The sequence below is a fragment of the Amblyomma americanum genome, chromosome 7 (assembly GCF_052857255.1).
Source record: "Amblyomma americanum isolate KBUSLIRL-KWMA chromosome 7, ASM5285725v1, whole genome shotgun sequence".
Taxonomy (NCBI): Eukaryota; Metazoa; Arthropoda; class Arachnida; order Ixodida; family Ixodidae; genus Amblyomma; species Amblyomma americanum.
Window position 1 is genome coordinate 72,725,666 of NC_135503.1, and position 21,793 is coordinate 72,747,458.

The following is a 21,793-nucleotide window of genomic DNA, read 5'->3' on the forward strand; positions in this document are numbered from 1 at the left end:
TGCTCTTCCTTAGGCACAGTGTATTATTTCACAGAACACAATTTTTTAGCATTGGCTTGAAATTCTCACGGCAATTTCTAACAGCTGCAATATCTGAGAAACGATATCTCTTGTGCGCTGTCGACGCACAGAATAACGCCCAATGATTGAAAATGTCACCGCAATATGACGATGATTAAAACGAAAGCAAGACTTTGACGTCGAAAGAACATTTGCCTTCACTTAAATTACTGACGTCTTGTTGGCCTCAATATAAATGGATGCCTTAAGTCTCTGCTCATACTCTTCTCTTCGCATCGGACACTGCCTGATCTCCTTGATATTGCTCTCTTCGCTTAAACAAAGTATAATATACGAGGAGAGGATTTCAACGCGTCATTTGAGATTTCGGTATTCAGGACGACTCTAATGTACCTTTCATATTGTCCCATTTTAAGAGCACTAAAAATCTAATTTTGCCCACTATGAAGTAAGGCTAGAATCAATAGAAAGAGCCGTCTTGTTTCCCAAGGTGGTATATTTCCGTGCTAAAAAAAGATGAATTGAGAGCATCTTTTGTGGATTGTGCGTGTGGAAATAATTATGCAAATGTCTTTGTTAAGTTGCTCACGATTATTTGCGCTCGCGTTTTGAGTGCTGAAGGAGGAAAAATCAGCCCGTATTTTGTGATCAACCTTAGGTGGTCGTTAATTGCGCAAGTTCGTGTTTTTGTAATGATCATTTTCTTCCTGCGGTCATTTCTCAATAGGAGACTTGATTATCATGCAGAAACATGAGTATCAAACGTTCACAAAAGTTAACAAGAGTGTCAAACAGTGAAAAACAAAACAAAAAAATCAAATCTTCTTATTTCTTTAGACCGCCCTGATAGCTGTCATCAGAAAGCACCAAGTTTTTGTGTGACTACTTTTCTCTCTTTTTAAATGACTGGCTTATTGAAGTTTTAAAAGTTAACGCCCCCAGCTGCCTCTCCTTAGGTGAGTCAATGATCAATGAGTTAGACAGAGCCGATCGGCGGTCTTGGATATTAACATGCAGACTTGCAAGAGAACAGCAGTTCACAATTGGTAGCAAGCTGCTGGAAGTGGTAAGTGAATACGTCTACTTAGGGCGCTCGACATATTCCAAAGACGTCCCGCCGGCTTCTTCTTACATTTAAAAATATCTTGTCAGCAACTTCAATGAACATTTGCTTCCAGTATAGGCAATAATTTAAAAACCTGTAATGAAGTCACGCTTTTACTTTCATAACAATGGCTATGCGTGCAGCGTATATTAAAGTGTATTCCCTATTGATGTCATTTTTAAAGACAGCTTCCAAGTTTAAAAATGATTAGGGGTTATTTGGCTCAAAATTCTTCACGAATAATTACACCGCAAAAAGAAATTCGTACCTACGCCCTCAGCCACTTTTTAAACAGTTTGTCTGCTCGAATTCTTTTGACACACATTGCGAGCGTACGTGCGGTTCTCACGACTTAAATGAACCTTGTGTTCTTATTTTTATCTAATAGCGCGTAATACAGCAGCGGCTACGTTCTAACGGCACGTCAGATCAAGAGACAATTACCTGGGTAAATACTGCGCTGACTGCATGTTTCGCGTGAGCACAAGGAATAACAATGTTTATTCCAAGTGTCTTTCTGCAAAATAAGTGCGCGTAACTGCCGAATAAACTTTTACTAATGCAAAGCGCGCTCTTGCGAAGTTGTTGCATTTCAGGGGTATCTACAATGCATACAAGTTCCCACTGGAGCTAGGCGAAAAAATGCACATACAGGCTTACTGCGCCCTCTGATTTTGCTAGTGAGGAATTATAAAACAAACTATAATTGATTAATCACGAAAGGAAATATGATGTAACTGGTCGACTGTCTAAGGGTACCTGTCTCGCGCTATGAAGAAATGGTTGAAGGAGGATGGCGTGCTCAGTACGCTCTCGCGACCTTGTGCTCAGTAGCCGGATGTAAAGACCAAGAAGTCAAGGCGGCAGACAGCACCTCAAGGCGCACGCCTTGAACAGGCAACTAACAAAATAGGCAATCAATACGCGTCATTTCGCTTCCCCTTAAACTAAACGTTTTCTCATTCCTGGCTTCATTGCGTTTCGGCGACCTCCACCAAATGTCCGAGTTCCAAAGGCCTGACCTGGGGACCGGACGATACCCCTCTGGTCGACTCCCACGTTAGGCCCGATACGTGAGTTGGGTCAAGGCACCACAATCCCCGGAAAATCAACCTAAACGTCAGGGCTCGATTACTGCTGTCCTCAATAAGCTGCAGTCGCCTTCCGGAAAATGCAGGTATAGCAAGGGCACAAAAACAGAACCTTCGCCAAGGCTGCATGTGTGACCGTCTTGAACTATAACCTACGTACCTCTACATGTGGGCTTGTCGCTAGAGATGTCCCTCGCTTCAGTTTTAATATAAAGCGCGTTCCCATTTCACGCAAGATTGCGAGCCGGTATTACAGCCATGGCGCCGCCGAAAAGACGTTTCCGAATTGCCTCGACCATGCTCTTTGGCGTGGACTCCAGCCAAGTAAACAAAAATGGAAATCCTTTCGCCGAGTGGGTTACTAAGCGCAGCGATTCCAAGGACGCCTAGAAAGTTCAAACGAATAAGGAGAGCGCAATGTGGGCTGAAGAAATGAAAAGCTTTCAAAACGTCGCCGCCGTAATGATATCGCGGAACGAAACGGCGTCTTTTCCGGCTGGTTACGCTTAGAAGCGGTCGCTACGTCCTCATCGCTTTTTGATCTTGCCACCATGAGATGAAAAAAGGAGCCTGTAAGCAATTTAAGCGCATGATATGGCCATCTGTTCAGAGCTCGAATTGTTTGCTCTTCAAGCCCTTTATCGGTTTATTTGCTGCTGCAGTGCGTCGTTTTTTGTGCGCCCGTTATTTAGACCTTGAGTTTTGAGACTTAACTTTTTAAAACATGTCGTTCAAGGTATTGGGTCTTTCATGTAATGCTGTTTGGTCTTTTGGGCTGCCATACTTGTATACGAGCATCTGCGTTTTCCCTTGCGGGGAAATTTAGACAGATTAGCTTTCTTTGCTTTCTCTGCGGTTTAGAGTGCCATAATATTTGAAACTGCTATACGAAGAAGAAATAGCCTCTGTCAGGCCTCAGTAACTCGCCTCACCGCCCTCACTTAGACGAGGGCCGATTGAGAGTGGCCGGGCGCACTGCCTAGCGAGAGCAGTAGCGCGGCGTGCAGGCTGACAGAAGGGCAAGGCAGCTAATGAAAACAAGATTGGTTTTCCTGATCGGAGCCGCGGGCCTTCTTGGTTTCCCAGCTATTTCTAGTGTCCGGAGGTAATGTTAGCATTCTGCATTTACCTGTCTGTCTGAGTATGGACGGCCAGATGTGGTTTACGGGTCGGCCAGCGTCTATTGCCAGTAGAATAGATGAAGGCAAGTGTCTAATACAGAGGCGCAAGAGTCCACAACATTGAAGAGTCTTTTTGTGCCGATTCATCGACCTGTAGAGATTTAGATTAGAAGAATACATGTATCTGTAAAGCGCTTTGGAATGGCTAGCGGAAAAGGAAACAACCAGTGCGAAAATATAGCCGGATAACTTTACTCAAGCGATCGATAAAAACTAGAGATGAAATGCAGGGAGGACGAGGCTTAATAAAGAGCCACAAAGAAAGGGGAACATGCGCACTCTCTCGGCAACCTCCGAAGATTTCTCTCAATTCAAAATCCAGAAGCGACGAAACAAAAGTAGTCCTTAAACTGCTTCACGGCTCGTTGTCGTTTCGATCGCTTCACGTCGCCCAGCCTCTCGGCTAAATTTCTCGAAACGAGAGCGGCATCTTCACCGGCTGTTCTGACGCGAGGCATTTCAAAAGTAGCTGAGTTTCTCACGTATACATTTGCTAAAAGTGTAGCTCTTAAAATGCGGAAATTTTACAGCAGACCCTTTGATGTACTCGCAACCGCTTCACTGCGTACAATAATCTGTACTGCCCTAGAGCAGGAGACGAGAAATCCATGTGCGAAAGATGCATCCTAGTTAAGCTTAAAGAGGCACGCGTGAAAGAGTTTAGTGTGAAAGAGATTGGGCTGTTGACGGTGCTGTGCACAGAATGTGCAAAGAATTTGGTCATGATCAAAATAAATGCAGTAGAAAAACACGGAGATGAGACACGCGTCGCAATCCTAATCATGAAGTATTTTAATTACGTTGCACGACAAAGGTCTCTCCCATTGAGCTACAAATAGCGCACATCTATACCTCCCCTTTGTTGCGTGATCAATTTCTTAGCATTTTCTCTTTGCGCCTAATTAACTCTTTCCTGCCGTACTAGAAGCCACCTTGTCTTCGATAGTTTCCTGCTACAGTATCCCTACTTCGCTCTCTGCAGACAGCTTCTACACTTTTTATCTCTTGAAACTCTTGAAATCGTAACTATCGATTGTGTATCTGTTCTACGCAGACCATCTCTCCACAATGTGCATTTAGTCGGACTCTCCTGACCAGGCTCTGTTGGGTGGTACATGGAAGAACCGAAATCCGTACGCGCAGAGTTCATATCAAGAAAAGGGTCCGCACCATGCTATGCTCGTGTCTGCAGCGATCAGCAAACTAACCGAAGCCATTGCGTTTTCTAATATACCACTATCGAATATACACCTGTTTTAAATTCAATGTTGTGTGGTATGTACGGAGCAACAGTACAAATTATTAGAGTCAAGGAAATAAAACACGGTGAAAAAAATCAGACTCCATAAGGCACCAGAATGTCATCGTGTGCACAGTAGCTAGAGCTATATCGTCTAACGATCGATAGTTTAATTGAAAACAAGATTGTCTGCTCTAATTTGCCGATGCGCAGGGAAATCGGCTATAAGGCGCAATCTCAAGGGATTGATGCCGACCGGTGCTCCCGCATTTCAATATTTGAGAAATCAAAGAAAAACTTCGTGCTGAATTCTGGTGGAGTTGCGACAAGCGTCAAAATAGACAGTCTCTTTCAGCAAAGGTATTCCTCGGCAGTGTTGAATCGTCTTGAGCGCGTAATACTTTAAATATATGCCGTCATGAACCGCAGGAGATACTAATGGTTAGTCTTATATGCTATTGTGCTTAGAAAAAAAAGACGCAGCAAACTTTCGCTTCTCTACAAAGAAACGGAACTGTCGAGAAAGACAAGTTTTTCGATAATCTCTCATTGAAAAGCAAAATGCATGTTCGATTGGTTTTTCCTGCATAGCACACTTGTTTCCGACGGTCTTTAGGTTACATTGAGTACCGAGCTGGGAAAGCATCTTTTACAGCGAAGGTCTCTGTGGCACTACGCTTAGAAAAAAAAAAAGGCGCCGGTGATGGTCGGCAAATAAAAAAGTTCAGCATCATAATCATCATCATCATCATTAGCCTAATTACGTCCACAAGACAAAGTTTTCTCAAATATAACTCCAATTACCTTACCTTGTGCTAGCTGCGGACACCCTGTGGCCGCAAAAATTCGTAATCCCATTCGCCCACCCAATTTCCGGTAGCCACCTGCTCCGCTTGCAATCTCTTGGAATCCAGCACATCTCCCGACCAATTCAGCTCCATTCCTGTGCAGTAAGGTTGCACCTATCATTTTCCTTTCCATAGCTCCCAGCCGTTTCCTTCACTTAACTTGAAACCTTTACGTTAGCATCCAAGCTTACTCACCTCAGTTGACTGCATGATCAATGATTAAGAGCAGAACGGCGGTCTAAATATTCACATGTACAAAAGGAAAGTAATGTTCAACAGTCCCGGCGGCCACTGCAGACCAGGATCATGAGAACAAAAATAGCTAGAAGAACAAAAATGGGATGGAGTGCATATGGCAGGTTCTCTCAGATCATGTATTTTTATCCCTCAGTTGTATCTCACTTGTATCTTATCGGACTAACGTATGGGGCAGAAAACGGGAGGCCAAAGAAAAGTGTCAAGCTTAAGTTAAGTACAACGCAGCGAGCCATGGAACGAATAATGATAGGTGTAACGTCAAGTTACCGCAAGCGGGCAGAGTGGGTGAGGGAACGAACGGGGGTTAATGATTTCCCAGGCGAAATCAAGAGGAAGAAGTGGGCTTAGGTAGGGCATCAATGAGAAGGCAGGATAAACGCCCGCTCATATGTGTAACGGAGTGGATTACAAGAGAATTAAGGCAATCCTAGCAGCAGGCGGCAGAAAGTCGGATGGGTGAGTTAGATTAACAAGCTTGCCGGGTTTTGGTAACCTTAGCTGGCAAAGGATTGTATTAATTGGAGAGAAATGGGGGAGGTCTTCGCCCTGCAGTGGGCGTGTTCAAGCTGATGATGACAAAATACAACTGCTGTGCGCATTCTTGCAAAGGCATGCCAGTAAGCTGCTCTACTAGGCCAGAAGTCACTTTTAAAATGCACGTCAACCAATTTTATTCTAGTTATTTCCTTTTCGGTGCTCGCGTCAGCTCTACTACTGTCCCCGTATTCGCTGAGAATTTGTGATGATTCGCTGCCTATTGCATACAATAGTGGTCTTTCGAGCGCTTTGAAGTATACTTAAGGTTTATTGAAAAATTTTTAGCTACCATTCAGCTATTCTATTCGAGTTCCTCCATCGTGCATTGCAATCCGTCCTCTGGGTCGCTCAGCAAGCCAGTGTCATCAGGAAATCAGAAATTGCTAAGATATTATCTGGTGATTTTATTCTTAACTCTTCCCGATGAAGATTTCCGACTACTTCCTGCAAACACGCGTTAAGCTGCATTCGAGGGACCTTGTTATATGTCTGCGCCCTTCCTACATGGTATTTTACAACGTCGCCCTTTCGCAAAGGAACGAAGGACACTGGAGAGCGCACGTGTCGTCTATTCTTCACTGTCCTTAGGTTTTGTTGCACAAAATCTGTAAGGTGTGCGTTAAGCAAACATCCATATGCACAACACTAAATAATTATATTACCACGTCAGCCGTGGGGAACTGTCGACGTCGTGCAATTTCTTTACATTTCTGGAATACCTTTCAGATATGACTCCTGAACCCTGGTTTAGCAATTTCTGCGTGAATGCTGAGGTTTCGACCAAGTAAAGTGCATCTCGTAATCTATGAACGATATTCACAGGTTTTCGTGGCAGCATGCGCATTTTGGAACCACGTAATGCGCCGTTCGATTAAAGTGTACTTTCAACTGGGCTTTACGAAAGCAACCCTGGTGTTTTCGTTTATTGAGGTCAAAGGTGGATCGAACGAAATTAGCGACTACCTTCGTATATTTCCTGCAAACAGCAAACAGCTGATCGGTGTGCCATTTTTGAAGTCAGACGTTTCACTGGTAATGATGAAGATCATGTTAGTGTTCTTCCAAGATTCCTGTAGGCTCGTAGTGGAGTGGCAGCCTATGGAGAGAATGACAAGCATTTTCTAGTACAATATGCCTACCATCCTTGAAAAAAAATCTCTGATCCTGACCTGACTATTTTCCTCCCTTGTGTTGTGTCTTAGTGCGAACATCTGATTTTTGCCTTTACCTATTTTGGACTTCACTGCTTTTAGACTGCCTCTATTCTTCAGAGAACTGCATATTCTCCTGATGTTTTATTCTTTAAAGATTATTTCCTCGCCACTGTTGATTAAGTTCGGCGTTTCTGCCAGCTCTATGCTAACTATAGTGTTACATGATTTCATGCATTCACGTATCTTAATCAGATATTTTGCCTCCCAAGAGGTTTTGACAGAATCCTTCTCAGGATCTAGCCGCCGTGGTGGCTGAGTGGTTATGGCGCTCGGCTGCCGGCCCGAAAGACACGGGTTCGATCCCGGCCGCGGCGGTCGAATTTCGGTGGAGGTGAAATGCTAGAGGCCCGTGTACTGTGCGATGTCAGTGCACGTTAAAGAACCCTAGATGGTCGAAAATTCCGGAGCCCTTCACTAGGGCGTTTCTCATAGCCTGAGTTGCTTTGGGACGTTAAACCCCTATAAACCAAACCAAACTTCTCAGGATCTGTCAAAATTAAGTTCTTTGTATCGACATTTGTGAGGTTATCACCGTCTGCAAGCTGTAAAGTAGTAGTGCTCTGTTTATGTCGGAAATATGTTCTGCGGCTAGGCCTCGCAAAAGTATGAAAATAATTAAATATTTTAAGCTTTAAATTAAGAAAATGCAGAAATCTCACTCTCTGTGGATGTTTAGCCGCACCTTACAGCCAAAAACACACACGTCCCCCACGCTAACCTCATTTATTTCATAGAGCCTGTTGTCCAGCAATGCCATCATCCCCCCGTGCACTCACCCCATAATACCGCCCGCAGCTACGTTATCATAAAGAGGAACACGTGGTCTCAAATCGCCTCGACATGCTTCGAAATGCCTGTTGGACACTGCATGAGGTAAGAGGCGAGAACTCGGAAACATGCGAGATGGTTGATCGCAGGAAGCATAACGCCGGTCCAGAAGCCGCCCAAAATCTCGCTGCCTGATAACATGCACATGTTGGCACCTCCTTATTCATGGGTGCTTTAAAATAGTTATATCAGTCTTTCATTGAGCGCAGCCCAGAACGAATATTTTATGGAAGACGGGGTTAAAGTCAGCTGGAAAGGGCCGAGACTTAAACAAACCAGACAAAGTTTACAATAGCTATTACCGCGGTAGGGCGGCAATTTGGTCTTGTTGATGGATGCTCATCTTGGACATGAGGTAATTGCCCGTTCTGTCTTTTTCTGCTTCTCTAATTCGTGTTTTCTAGCACAGTTAACCCATTAATCTATTTCCATGAAGAGTTATCACCTAACTACTTTTTCTATAGATTATAAATAAGCGTTGCTAATTTTTCAGAGTTAAACGGTGCACAGCTTCTTTAGATGCCCAATACTGCTCCCATGTGAGCACAATTTACTGCTCAAGAAGACCTTCACACAGCTTTCAAATTGAATGTCAGCGCGAGTTTTATGGCCCCACAATGTGCGCATTTACTTGCCAGCAGGGAATTCCTTGGAGTTCCACTTTCGCTAAACCGGAGCTGGACTCTTATATAATCGCTACATTTAGACGCTCCTGATAACAACGAGAGGATAACATTGATAACCCTTCCCTGCGATTACGCACCACGTCCCTCCTTTTAAGCTTCTTAAAGAGACACGCACAAAGTTTCTTACCGACGAGCACCAAGTAACGTTTGCGCGCGTCTCTCTAACCGTCGCGAAGTCCAGGAAGAGTGCGGGTGTTGCAGTGCTTGAGGATGATCGCGGAGCAAAGGCCACTCTTAGCGAGCGACAATTCAGAATCTCGGCTTCTCATTCTTAAAACTTCCAAAGCGGGCGCCGAAACTCACGCCAGACTGCCCTGTGGAATAATCCACAAGGGCTCTCTTCACCGGAGTTTATCTGCCATCCTGAGCGCGGCGTTGCTGAAGCCACAGTCGTCGCGACATGGTGGAGACATACTTTATAACTCCTTCTCACCTATTGTGGGACTAAGGTGCTTAATCTGCATGAGTGCGCGTGCATTTTTGCGGCATTGGTAATTCTTGGCTCACAAGAACAGGTCAACAGACACCGTTTCTAGAAAATTGGTGCGTGTAGTTTCCGTTAACATCCATTTACGCTGTTTTCAGTGCGCAGTTTATAAAAAATATTCAGATCAATAAGTTCTAGCTGCGAAATCCGGCATTCCTTGTTTTTCAATATGTGTTGAAGATGTTAACCTCAGGCTTAATGCGCTCCTGGAGCAATGTACGTAAAGATACAATAGGCATTTGAATTTAAATGAAATGAATGGTTGATGAGTTCTGAGTATATTTGAATGCGAATGCGCTTTGTAAACGGGATTCACCAGTGATGAAATATACGCTTTGCCCTTTTCGCACCTTAATTTTTTTTCTCTTGATACCCAGGACGCTTAAAACCGCAGGGTAGCTAGGCACGACCCTCCTAACGTGTTTCGAGTAATATTTACTACCAGGTTTTTAGAGACTTCTGCAAACACATCTTCCGAGCTTTTTTCATCTTATTTTACACTTTGTATTTGATATTTTTTTCTTCAAGTCGCTTTTCTGCGGCTGCGTTGCAACACGCACGTGGAAGAAATTCCAGCGGCAAAATGACAGCATGCGAGTCCGGTCTTGAAAGTTGTTCTCGGCATGCATTGACCTTCGAAAGCTCCTTTCATGAGTTTAAAGTGCTGTTCGCCGTCTTCCAGCTTCTCTGCTACAGCTACATTGCCTCAAGTTTCTTGCACACCAACAGAGGCGTTGCGACGTCGAAGTAGCTAGACTCTGAGACAGGGAATTCTCCGTTGGTGTCGCAAGCCCGAAGGCCCCATTGGCGACTCTGACTTTTAGGGATTTTCTCGGTTCTAGAGATTTCTCAACCGATCTTCTATTATCCATGTGGTAGCTGCACTCAGGGCTCCAAAGGCGCCTGCAGGGCAAGCTTACGTAGACGCAAGCACGGAAGACCAAATTTTTCGCGCCACTTTCGTTTATCCAGCTCTCCCTGATGTAGGCCAGACATGTTCTCATATCAGAGAGGCGCCGCTTCTCCCTGATACAGCAGGTCTCGTAGCCACTTGTGACGGCTTGTCTACTTTAAATAACCGCCTCTGTATAGCACCACCGACCCGCCTTCTCGTATATACAAATTCTAGACAAGCAGTTCGAGGTCTACTGCGCCTAGCCAATCACCTGGACAACATTGGCGACGTGTGCCACATTGTGCAATAATATTCTTGACCTGTCCGAGTTTCGTGGACTCGACGCAATGCACACCATCTTAGAGAAGCTGATAAGGTGTCCCAACCACTGCAGGTGGCATACTTGCTCCCTTAGAAAAGCTGTCCGCTGGAGACGCCGTAATACCGAAATATAATTCCGCCGCGAGGATCCAACGTTCGCGGTGGTTGAACTCACGTGAAAATGTGGAGAATCCGGGTGGGCGCTGCGCTCACGCTTGCGGTCAGGGCTTCCTGGACATCGCAGACTCCTCTTTCTACCTGCCGGCCCCTTCTGCTCCTCTCCCGCTTTAGAGGCGACGGCACAGCACTCCTTCGCTCCTCCGGCGGCACGCAAGCTGCTTTTCGGCAGCCAGAATAGCCACCCTAGCCAACCTGCAGACATGAGAATTTATATGAATGTGCCCTTACAACGGCCCTTGATGGCATTTGTCTGTCACGCTTCCCTTCATATGTATCTATAACAGTCTTATGCCGAAGCGCACATTTTCGTAACTAAAAAAAAAATGTTTTGCGCGTGTATGAGGCGGACGCTGTCTCACGACGTAAGGTTGCCTTCCCAACAACTCACGTGTGAAGCTTTGCAACAGGACAAGATTAGTCAAAGTTTCGGTTGCGCGCTGAAAGCACGGCTGATCACGTGTGAAAAAGTAAAGCCAAACGCACTGCACTGAACTATTTTCCTGTGCTACCGTACGCAATGCTTTTGTGACTTCAAATAATCAGAAAAGGCACTGATTGAATAGTGTAGGAGCTATTGCATATCTAAGCAAATAAATGCTGCCATAAACTCTATTTCAAATCTCTATGTTTAGTTGCAGCTTTGCTTCGACAATGTCACCGATGGGATTCCATAGGTCGGCGAAACTGCCGATACGTTTCTGAAAAACGATATTTTGAGGGGTGTCCATTGCAGCTCAGGAGCGACGGTCCACCTGGACCAAGCAAGAAGAGAGAAATGACACTCAACCTGAGCGGCTGTTATGCTAGGAATTCCGTTATGTGCACAGCTTTGAGTTAATGGTAACATAGGATTGAATATCAGTGTAGCGCTGCTATTTTGTGTTCTAGGTTTGAGACTTCTCTAACACGCATGCTTAATTCTCAAAGCGCTGCTGTGACAGGAGTGCAAAATTGTTTCTACCGGCGCAATTTTTATGTGTTGTTGTACTTTTTTTGTGGAAAACTGCCGTCTTAGTTCTTGCTAGCGAGCATACTATTAGTAAGGCAAGACCATAATCTCAAGTTATGACATACTTTTTTTGTGCATTTTTGATGAGCACTAGAGATAGCACATTCTGCCGTTTTTATAGATGTAACGTTCAGCGGAAATTTTAATTTGTTTCATTTTTTCCTCATATAGGTTTTCAAGTAACGATAAGGACCTGTCGAAATTTTCGCAAGTCATTGGTGGGAGGCCAAGCATTGAATACTTATCAGGGCATTTTTTAGTCAATCTCAACAGTGACTACATTGACTACTTAAGAGCATCTGTGAGTTTTCGTTTGTTTAAACGGATAAATACACAGAATATTTTACGCGAGATGGACAAACTTTAATGTTTTAATTTGTAATAAACACTTAGAGAGTTTTTACCAATCTGTACGACTTAATTCAGGTTCCTCCAGGCCGACCCTGTTTGGCAGTGCTCAATGGCAGTCAAGTTGGTATAAACATTACCGGCTGTCATTCATAATGACCTGCACTCAATAAGCAGCATAGAGAATGAGAGCTATCCATCGGAGGGAGCATGCTCAATACAATGCGACAGAGCATTTTTGATGCGCAGGTCTCGCGCTCACGGCTGTACCTGTTGCATGCAAGTTTTCCATTTCAGTTGATGGCGCGTTGAGCCAGCATGAATGCGAGGATGGATGCAAAAAGGAGACGTGAGCTGCAAACGAGAGCCTCTGCAGAAATGTCTCTGGGGGTCTTCTTGAAATGCAACGCGAAGATTGCTTTCGCTTTCAAGTTTCTTTCGCGGCGTCACTATCACTTTCGAGAGAATTGCCTCCGGCAACATGTCGACTTTCGGACCGTTCAGGCGGTTTGCATTTTTTTTTTGTTGCTTACTTGCCGCCTTCCGCTGCTCTCCCGTGCGAACTAGGGACTGCATGAACAAAGGTGCGTTGACCGCTTATAAAGTTTTTTTGTTCTTTTCCCACCTTGACCGAGTTTGGGTGCTAAATAAAGAAATAGTATCAAATACTGGCGATGTTACTTAATCCAGTTTGGCAGTTATTTTGGTAGTGTGGGAATAAAAGTCTTGCGAGTTCTTCACTTTTTCTTTGTAGTTTACATTGCGTTAGCGTTTTAAGTCTTTTGCGGCTTTTACGCGGTGTAAGAAAACTACATTGCGCAAACAACGCTCGCTCCACAGATTTTGCAAACCTTTTCGAATGCCCCATTTAGCTGTTTGTTGTTACTATTATCTTACTAGAAGTTAAGTTATTACCGAAGACAATATATATATATATATATATATATATATATATATACTGTTGGCTCCCTTGCTCCCTTCATAAGCATATATATATATATATATATATATATATATATATATATATATGCTTATGAAGGGAGCAAGGGAGCCAACAGTCACCGAAACCAAGGTGCATAGGGGAAGCTTTTTTTAAATGTGTTGTGCTTATGAGTGGGATAATAATACAATATACCCACATAGATCTACTTATTTCCGCAGGGTTTAAAATAATGAGCTGTGAAGCGCTAAAAAAAGCCGGTAGATTGTTGTGCGGACAGGATTGTTTATTTGGTGACGAGTTTCTTGCGTCATATACATCTTTTTAACCCATTTAACTCCACAAACCTTGGGATGACAATCTTTCATAAATTTCAATGTTTGTTATTACAGTTTATATCTATTCTGGAAGTTTTTCAGGAGGTACACGAAGCAATTTTTTAAAGTACGAACGCCCACAAAGGCGCCGAAAAGTCTATACCAAACGTCGTAACTCGAGAAATTTAACGCCAGAAGGGTGTATTATTGAACCGCCCTCTGAATAAAGTATATCGGCCAGAAAAATACGTTAGGTGTATGGCCAACATGAGCTTTCACCAATCCTACATTTATGTGAACTTAACACTTCTTCTGCACAAGTAGGCTACCGCAGACCGCTTGGTTCACTTCATCCGTAGATCCTACAACATTGTCTGAGCCAAGAATGTTTGCGCTATTAGACAGGTGTTTTATCGCTTACTTTAGGTACACACTTTTCCTTCTGTGCTCATCTGGTGCTATTTCTCTTGGATATCTTCTTTTTTGCGACTGAGGTTCAATTTGATTTTTTCTTAAAATTGCCGGTTATATAGGAACACTTCCAGCATTTTACGTTGAACTGGCCGCATCGCGTGTGTATGCCAGCGTGATTTCACATCGAACACCGAAACTCTGTTCAGAGCTGCAGACAACGAGGCTCCTATCATATACAATAAACGGCACTATCCTCACAGTTTACTCCGCGAATCAGTGAGTGAGGAAAGACAAATCCCTTTCTTCCCCCTCTAATCACCACCTCCTTGCAACATTGGTTGAAACAAAGCTTGCGTGCTTCAAACAGCAGTTTTAGAGTCAGTAGAAAAAACTTCCTGCGGCTAAACAGATTTCACGCTTGCTGTATCAGGTACACCAACTTTCTTTTTCGTCTTATGACCATGTTCTCCACCAAATATTGATCATAGCAAAGCGTGAGAGCTCGGAAGCACAGTTTTCAGGTAACGAAAGTAGCTGAAATCATGATAATCTTGAGCTCGAAACACTAGTTTTGGAGCAGTGGCTGATACTGCACGAAAGGCTGATACCATCCTGATCCGAATGGTGGACTTCCAGGTAGGCTTACTTGAGCGAGGGCAGTCTTTTGGGAGCTTCCATAAAAGTGTTCAATATCGGCCTGTCGACTTTTGGAGTCGTCTTACAATTGTTCGCCGTAATACAAACGGGTAGCATTATGTACTGTATTGTGCGTGGCGTGTTCTAGCCAATAAATCTTATAGCTTAGGTTTACAGCCCTTAGGTTTTTTTTACGCTTCAGGGACAAAAATGACAGGCGCAAGCCTCTAGCACGCAACACTCCTGACATCTCAAGGAAAAAGTAAATATTTACTGTTCCCTCAGGGGAGGTCTTCCGTCGCTATCCAGAAGCACTTTCCGGAATGCCTCGCCTAAACCAACATCACCGAACCAGTCAGGAAGAGCTTGCTGCGAGAAAGCGATAGCAAGACACCTAGCGGCTATGGACGTTGCTTTGCGGCGCGGTGCCGTTGTTGTGGCTTGCGCAATCTACTTCTGTTAGCCTCGCAGCGCGTTGCTAGGTCAGGGAACGAAGTTTTCTCTACTTTCTGTACTGCTTGCTCATCCTGAGCTGCTAAGAGGATTAGTTATCGCACAAATAACGAAATTCTATCCTTGATGCATTTCATTGCTCAAGGTTTCTCTAATCCAACCAGAAGGAATATGCTTCGCACACCGAAGTAACCACATGGGGATTCACTAAATGAAAGGGCGCGAAGAAGATGACACCAAAAAGAAGCCGCACAGGCCAACACTACCAAGTATTTCTTCGATCAGGCAGGACGCGTATTTCTAGGTATCAGAGATAGCACCGCATGACTCATCGCCAGAAAGCATTCCTTTCACTTTCGGATACACAATCGGGAGAAACACTGAAGAGCCGCGTCACACTCTGGAGGAGTTTCGGGTCAAATGCTTCTGTCGGGCATGCGTATATACGCAAAATCAGTGAAAACGTTGTATGAGAGTATCTCAGAACAGGCTGGATCTAGATAAATTTAACAAATGTAGTAGTCTAGAAATGCAACCGCCTCCTTGCTCCAAATATTAGCAATCATGCTTGCCTAAGTTTTTACAAAGCTTATTAATATATTTAACTTAACTAGGTATCTGACGGTGAGGATTATCATCTCATTTTGAGCCCCCAGGCAGCATATTAAGTGTGCAGAGGTAGATTTTCCGGACCACTGAGTGCGTAAATATAAGAAATCTGTAAAACCCAATTTCGATCACCCCGAATAGGATAATATTAGCTTTCAAAATATTTTTTCGTAGCAAATATGTACATAGAAATAAGCATGCTAAGGTTACCTTTTAATTTTATGAGCAGTAAGGCTCTAAAAGAAGAAAGAATAGCTTTATTTCACAAAACATGGTCTTTAAACACGCAGGCATAAAAATTTTGTAAATTTCCCTTTATAATTTTAATAACCAGAGATTTACTCTGCACTGGTGTTCTTTGCTATTACTTACAAACTGTGGCAAATAGCTTCAAATAAATGTCTTGTGAACTTTGCGCAAATATTTACTAATCTGTACCATGATTGGTTACATTTCATGGAAAAATAACTAAAATAGTTCTCATTGCGGCAATGACGACAACACTGTTCTCTGCGCAGCTATCCCCAGAGAGAGAAAGACAGTGCATGATCTTGGCAACCCTAGACTTCAGCCGCAAGTACGGGATGTGTTTCATCAGTACTTGATGTGGTGCTTACGTTGAGTGATCAGTAAGTAGAAGCAACCGACGTCCTCAAGCGTGCGACAAATGTCCCCAATAAAAGCTTCATGTGAGCCTATCTCACAAATTTGATTGCGAGCAGGGTTGTATATCAAGTAGAGTATACTCTGACTGCGGCATTGTCCTTTAAGATTTGGTTCGGAACTGAGAGAAAAAGAGCATGAACGTTTTGTTTTCAAAATTCTCTGTACATATATTAAGAAGGTATTGAAAGTTTAATAAATTCGTTAGACAAAATTAGTTGAATTTTCGTTGCGGTGCGGAACTCCAAACGGAGCCGCAGGTTTTTTGGGATTTGATGCTGGGCGTAAAAATGCTATCGGAGCCTAGGAAAGAAGAGAGTAATGAAGCATTAGGCTCGCGTTCTCTCTCCGATTTTTGGCGAAATAGCCATGGTCCGGGGAAATAATGCGGTAAGATAACCACTGTAAGTTAAACGTATTGAAGGGAATTCAAAGCAAAGGCAATCGTAGCAGGGGGCGAGAAAGTCAGTGGGTGGATTAGATTAAGAAGTTTGCAGGGATAACGTGGCTGCTGCTCGCACACGACAGGGTTCGGTGCAGATATTTAAGAGATGCCTTTGTGCTGCATTGGTAGTAGCAGTCAGACTAATTATCAACATCAAGGTAAATGCTCCTCTGTGACAGTGCAGCATGCCACTTGATCGCGTGCTAACGTAACGGGCACCAAATAGAATGTGTTGTCCAGAGGACGGACGCCGGCTCCAGCATAGAGTGTCACCCCCGGAAGAAGTAACCGGTCTGTCGATGGTCCTGAATGTGGAATGACCATGTGGAGGTCCACGTAATGGCGGCGAGTTTCAAGAGTTTTAAGGGGAGGCTGTAGGTTTCCTTGCACGGGAGGCAATGTGCAAACGAGCATAGAAAATACTCCGACAACGAGGAGAAGGAGGGGGGAGGGGGAAGCTGGGTAACGAGAACTTCAATGGAGGTGGCATCAGGGACGCAGAAAGAATGAGAGCCAACAGGAAGATGCAGATATTTGCACTAAACGAGAGGCTGCACCCCAACCGCGTCCAAGATAGCTGGGATTTACCTGTTTTTATTCTTTTCGGGAGTGAGTTTTAAAGCCTAATACAGTCAGGAAGAGCGAAATATTGTTTGATTCGCCAGTGGGAGAGGGTAACGTAATAAATAAAACTTGATCCTCTAATCCGGCTACGGAACTCTCTTACACAAAGTATAAGTTCTTGGAATGTAAATCGTAGGCAATTTTTGCATATTTTTACACTACTGGAGAGAACACTAACTCAGCTTTTTTACTGGGCTTTAAAAATGGCGCACTTGTCTGTTATTTTTTTTACCCAATTTCTTCCACAGTTACTCTATCCTTTTATATATTTAAAAGTCCATTTTCTTCATGCTTCTTTTCTTTCCACTAATCATATGCGTCCATGTCCTAGGTGTTTGGCTCTTATATAAAGAGCTGAGTCGCTAATTATGTAACCTTGGCAGCAACTTGCTACTAACGATCACAACATCGTCAACTTTCTATAAGAGATATTTTTGTTTCTGCTGCCTCCGTGGGTGGAAAAAAGGTCGTGCTTCACGTAAAATTTAAATTGAGATTTGAGTAATAATTAGATCGGCTTGAATCTATAATGACACATAAAAAAAAGCACCGGCAAGAGTAGTTTTTTTTTTCAAGCAAGCAATTCGTGCTTTATATCTGTAAAGAGAGTTTGATGTTGGAAGTCAGCGAAACTACTTCTTCACGAGATTTCCAGAGGAAACGCCCCGACGCAGAACTTCCGTTCTTTATCTTCTGCTCGCAGACGAACTCGCCAGCGTAAGTCGTCTGTGGACGTTCTGCTTGCCTGCCTCGACTAAGACGATAAGCGCGAAGCCGAAAAGTCGGCTGGCTTGTCAGAGAACTTCCGGACGAAAGAAACAGAGCTTTAGTGCAGACGAGTAGAACAAATGCAACCTGACTACGCAACAAGGAGCGCAGACTGCTCGGTGCTTTGAGGAGACAGCAAGAGCAAGCAAGATGAAAGGCAGTCGTCTAGAACAATTCAACATTTCTTGCTCGCACCATTAGAATTAGAGACCAGCCGAAAAAGTTCGTTTAATATTCAGCTCGTCCTTTTGTTTCATTTTTTATGTATTTGGACAGTCGTGATGCTATTGGCCCGATTTAGACAATTTGTAGGTAACTGGTGCAGTAATGGAAAAATAGATGAATACTCTACATGTCAGAATGCGACAGGAAGGCATAACTTCACCTCCTGCTTAGTCTCCCATATATTCTTTGCCCATCTGGCTTCAACATATGTTCATTATCGATGAGGCATTCAATTCCAGTCGGTATTTTAAAGTAGTGTGTGATTAATGCGCCTGTAATCGTCAAATTTGCCTACATTCGTGAGAGACTTACACTAGCTTTGACTACGGATGCACGATTCAGATGAATTTTGAGTTGTAGCAGCGAAAACAAAGACGTATAAATACCACTGCTCCTAGCACGGCAAAAACGCAGGCCCAACCATAAATACGAAAAATCTAGTAGTCAATGAAAGCGAATTCAGATAGCATTTAAAACTCTCCGCTTTAGCATGCATGGCCAGGGCTTCGGATTCTCCACGCATTTTCTAGGATGACGTCTCCAAACGCACAGTCCGCTGCGTTTCAACAGTGTTGAGTGCATTTTTAGCGTTCAGGTTCAATCGACTGGGAAGTTTCTCGTCCACCTCACAGAAATTATTCTTGTTGCCTCTAAGCTGGAGAATTGTAAGGATTAGTGAATGTACAAACTTCTATTGCCGCAGGTCGGCCCCTTCATCAGAGTAAGAAGATATGGTCACCTTAATATTTTTAACAAGATATATTTAAATTACTTTTAAGCCGGAAACCCGCATAGCCGTTGGAGTGATGGGTGGTGGTATGAGTGAAAATTATCTACAGAATCATTCAAGGTGACACACCACGGTGATGTCATTTCGTGACGCCATCACAGCCTGCTCACCGGATCCCAAGCAAACTGGTTACCGAGGCAGGAGACAGTAAAATAATAATTAGTAGTGGTAGTTTGCTCCTGGGCTTCTGGTGGGCTTGTTTGTGGGGTTTTTACAAATTCCTGAGTTTTAAAGATAGCAACGCGGCTATCGGCAGGGGACCACTCTCAATGTACCTACGCTGACGGCAAGAAGACATGCTATATCGCTCTGGACAAATAAAGGGCCAAACAGTTTCTTTATCTGTCGTCGCACCCCTCATCATGGCGAACCATATGTTTCCGGATGTAAGATCAGAGGAGTGTACTCACTGTGGGCTGAGAGGGTCCTCGACGATATTATGAGGGAACGCCCGAATTCTCATGGAGGGCAACAAATATCTATTCTAAAGAATCCTTGGAGACCCTGCTGCGTAGGTAAGACCCTGAGCCCCAGCTCCGCCTCCTGTGACTGGCTGAAGAGGCAGCCAGGACGCAAGACCTCCCGGCCAGCATCTAAAGCGGTGCCTCCTGTCTGCCCGGCCTAGTGCTGAGGGGTGTTGGGAATGCCATTTCTGTTGGACAATAAATGTTCTTTCCTCCTCCTCCTCCTTTGCGTCGTCCGTCATTTTGCAGTGTGTATTCACATTCAGCAATCATCTAGTCTAATAATGTTTTCTAGTCTGATTATCCTGATGTATTTGCTGCAAATTTGCTTCCCCATTACTTCGCCGTTACGTATACCTTGCGCTGGGGATTATGACAAAAAACTGTTTTGGACTCAGAGGTTGGCAATCCCTGGTCTCTTCGCTGCACTCAGTCCTGGGATCCGTTATCTTCCCTTGTTGTTCACTCTCATTGGGCCAAGCAATGCTGAGGAACGTCACATTGGCAGGGCCCACCAAAGAAAATTGAGCCCTCCTTCCCACTTCCCTCTATACTTTCGGGAAGAAAAGGAAAACGAAGACGTAGTTCGACCTACTGTCACTTCGGCTTTGTTTCTTTACCTAATTTTGCCAAATTTATCTAGTTTTATTTGAATATTCGAGGACGGCAGCATATTAAAGGCGGTACTGTCCCTATGGGAAGAGTACAGATGCTCCGGCGCCGGCAAGCCTAAAGGAACCACGCCAATCTAATGAGGCTGGCCCTGAAGAGGCGGCCATGGCTTCCCAGGTTGTGGAGCGACCACAACATGGAGACGACCACCCGTCCAGTGAGACGTCATCGCTTAGTGGGGATGAGTCAACGATCGTGAAGGGTGAGGAGTGAGTGGTCGATATGGCTGACGTGGAAAACGAGGGCTTCAAGTTGGTGAGTCATCGCTAGCAACGAACGGCCGGGACCCCGGTAGTGGTTGAGCCCACAGAGAAAAGGGTTGATTTAAGAGAGAGGAATGTCATCTTACTTTTCGCGGCCATTCAATTACTGCTGGGATCGGCTCCGATTCGTAGTCGGCTCACCATGCACGGGGCTCTTCAGTTGAATGTCTCGAGGGAAGAGCAGGTTGACAAGCTCCTGCAGTGCTCTCAGATTGGTGACATCAAAATTAACGTGCGGTTGCACCATTCCTACATGAAGGACACCTGTGTTATTAAGGGTGTACCAAAGTGGTATTCAGAACGCGACCTTCTTGGTTACCTGAAACCACAAGGTGTTCTACACGTGAAACAACTCGTGCGTCGTGTGGAGTCTCTAGAAAAAGAATGGGCTGCGAAACCTACAAACTCTATCGTGCTGAAATTCGCTCCCAACTCAGAGCGCCCCGAAAAAAATTGATCTGGGATTCACAAAACACGCAGTTGCCGAATTCACTGAAGCTCCTCCACGGAGTTTTAGATGCCAACGGTTTAGGCACGTGGCTAAAGTTTGCTCAAAAGATCGACGCTTTAAGCGATGTGCAGGGGACCACGATTTTAAAACCTGCAAGGGCGATTTTGCTTGCGCTAATTGCGGTGGTGATCATGCAGCCAGTCTAGGAGGCTGCCTCTTCCGTGTGAGCACTCTGCACCGTGGAATATCCTTCATTGCTGGTCCCAAAACCCAACCGACTGAGACGCCTGTCCCAGAATTAGAAGAGTTCTCAGTGTTGCAGTCGGATGTTGCTGCGTTACCCAACAATGTCCCTAAGATACCTGAGTCCAGCAAGACGCCAAGGTCCATTGCGTGCGAGTCGGTTGTTCGACCTCCAGCAAAAAGTGTCCATGATCCTGAGCGACCGGATCACAGCCAGACTCGATGTCAAGGGAGACTCATATGCACAAGTGACAAAAAAAAAGCTACTGTGGCCAAGAGTGTGTCCCCGCCGGCATCTTTTATCGATGTTGTAAGTGAGTGCGTTGTGCAATATAAGGAGCTCAAAAATCAAGGTATGTCTGACCGTCTTCATGTTTTTTGGGGGCCCTGTGTTCACATGTTCCAGCGATGGCGCCTGGTAACCAGAAGAACTTCCAACAGCTGGTGCTTTGTTTTGAGTCCCTAATTACCACCTTCGCAGCGAACTTCCTTGCGATATAATATGAATGGGGTTAAACCTCGTGGATCTAATATTCACCGAAAAGTGCCGTTTATATTGCAATGGAA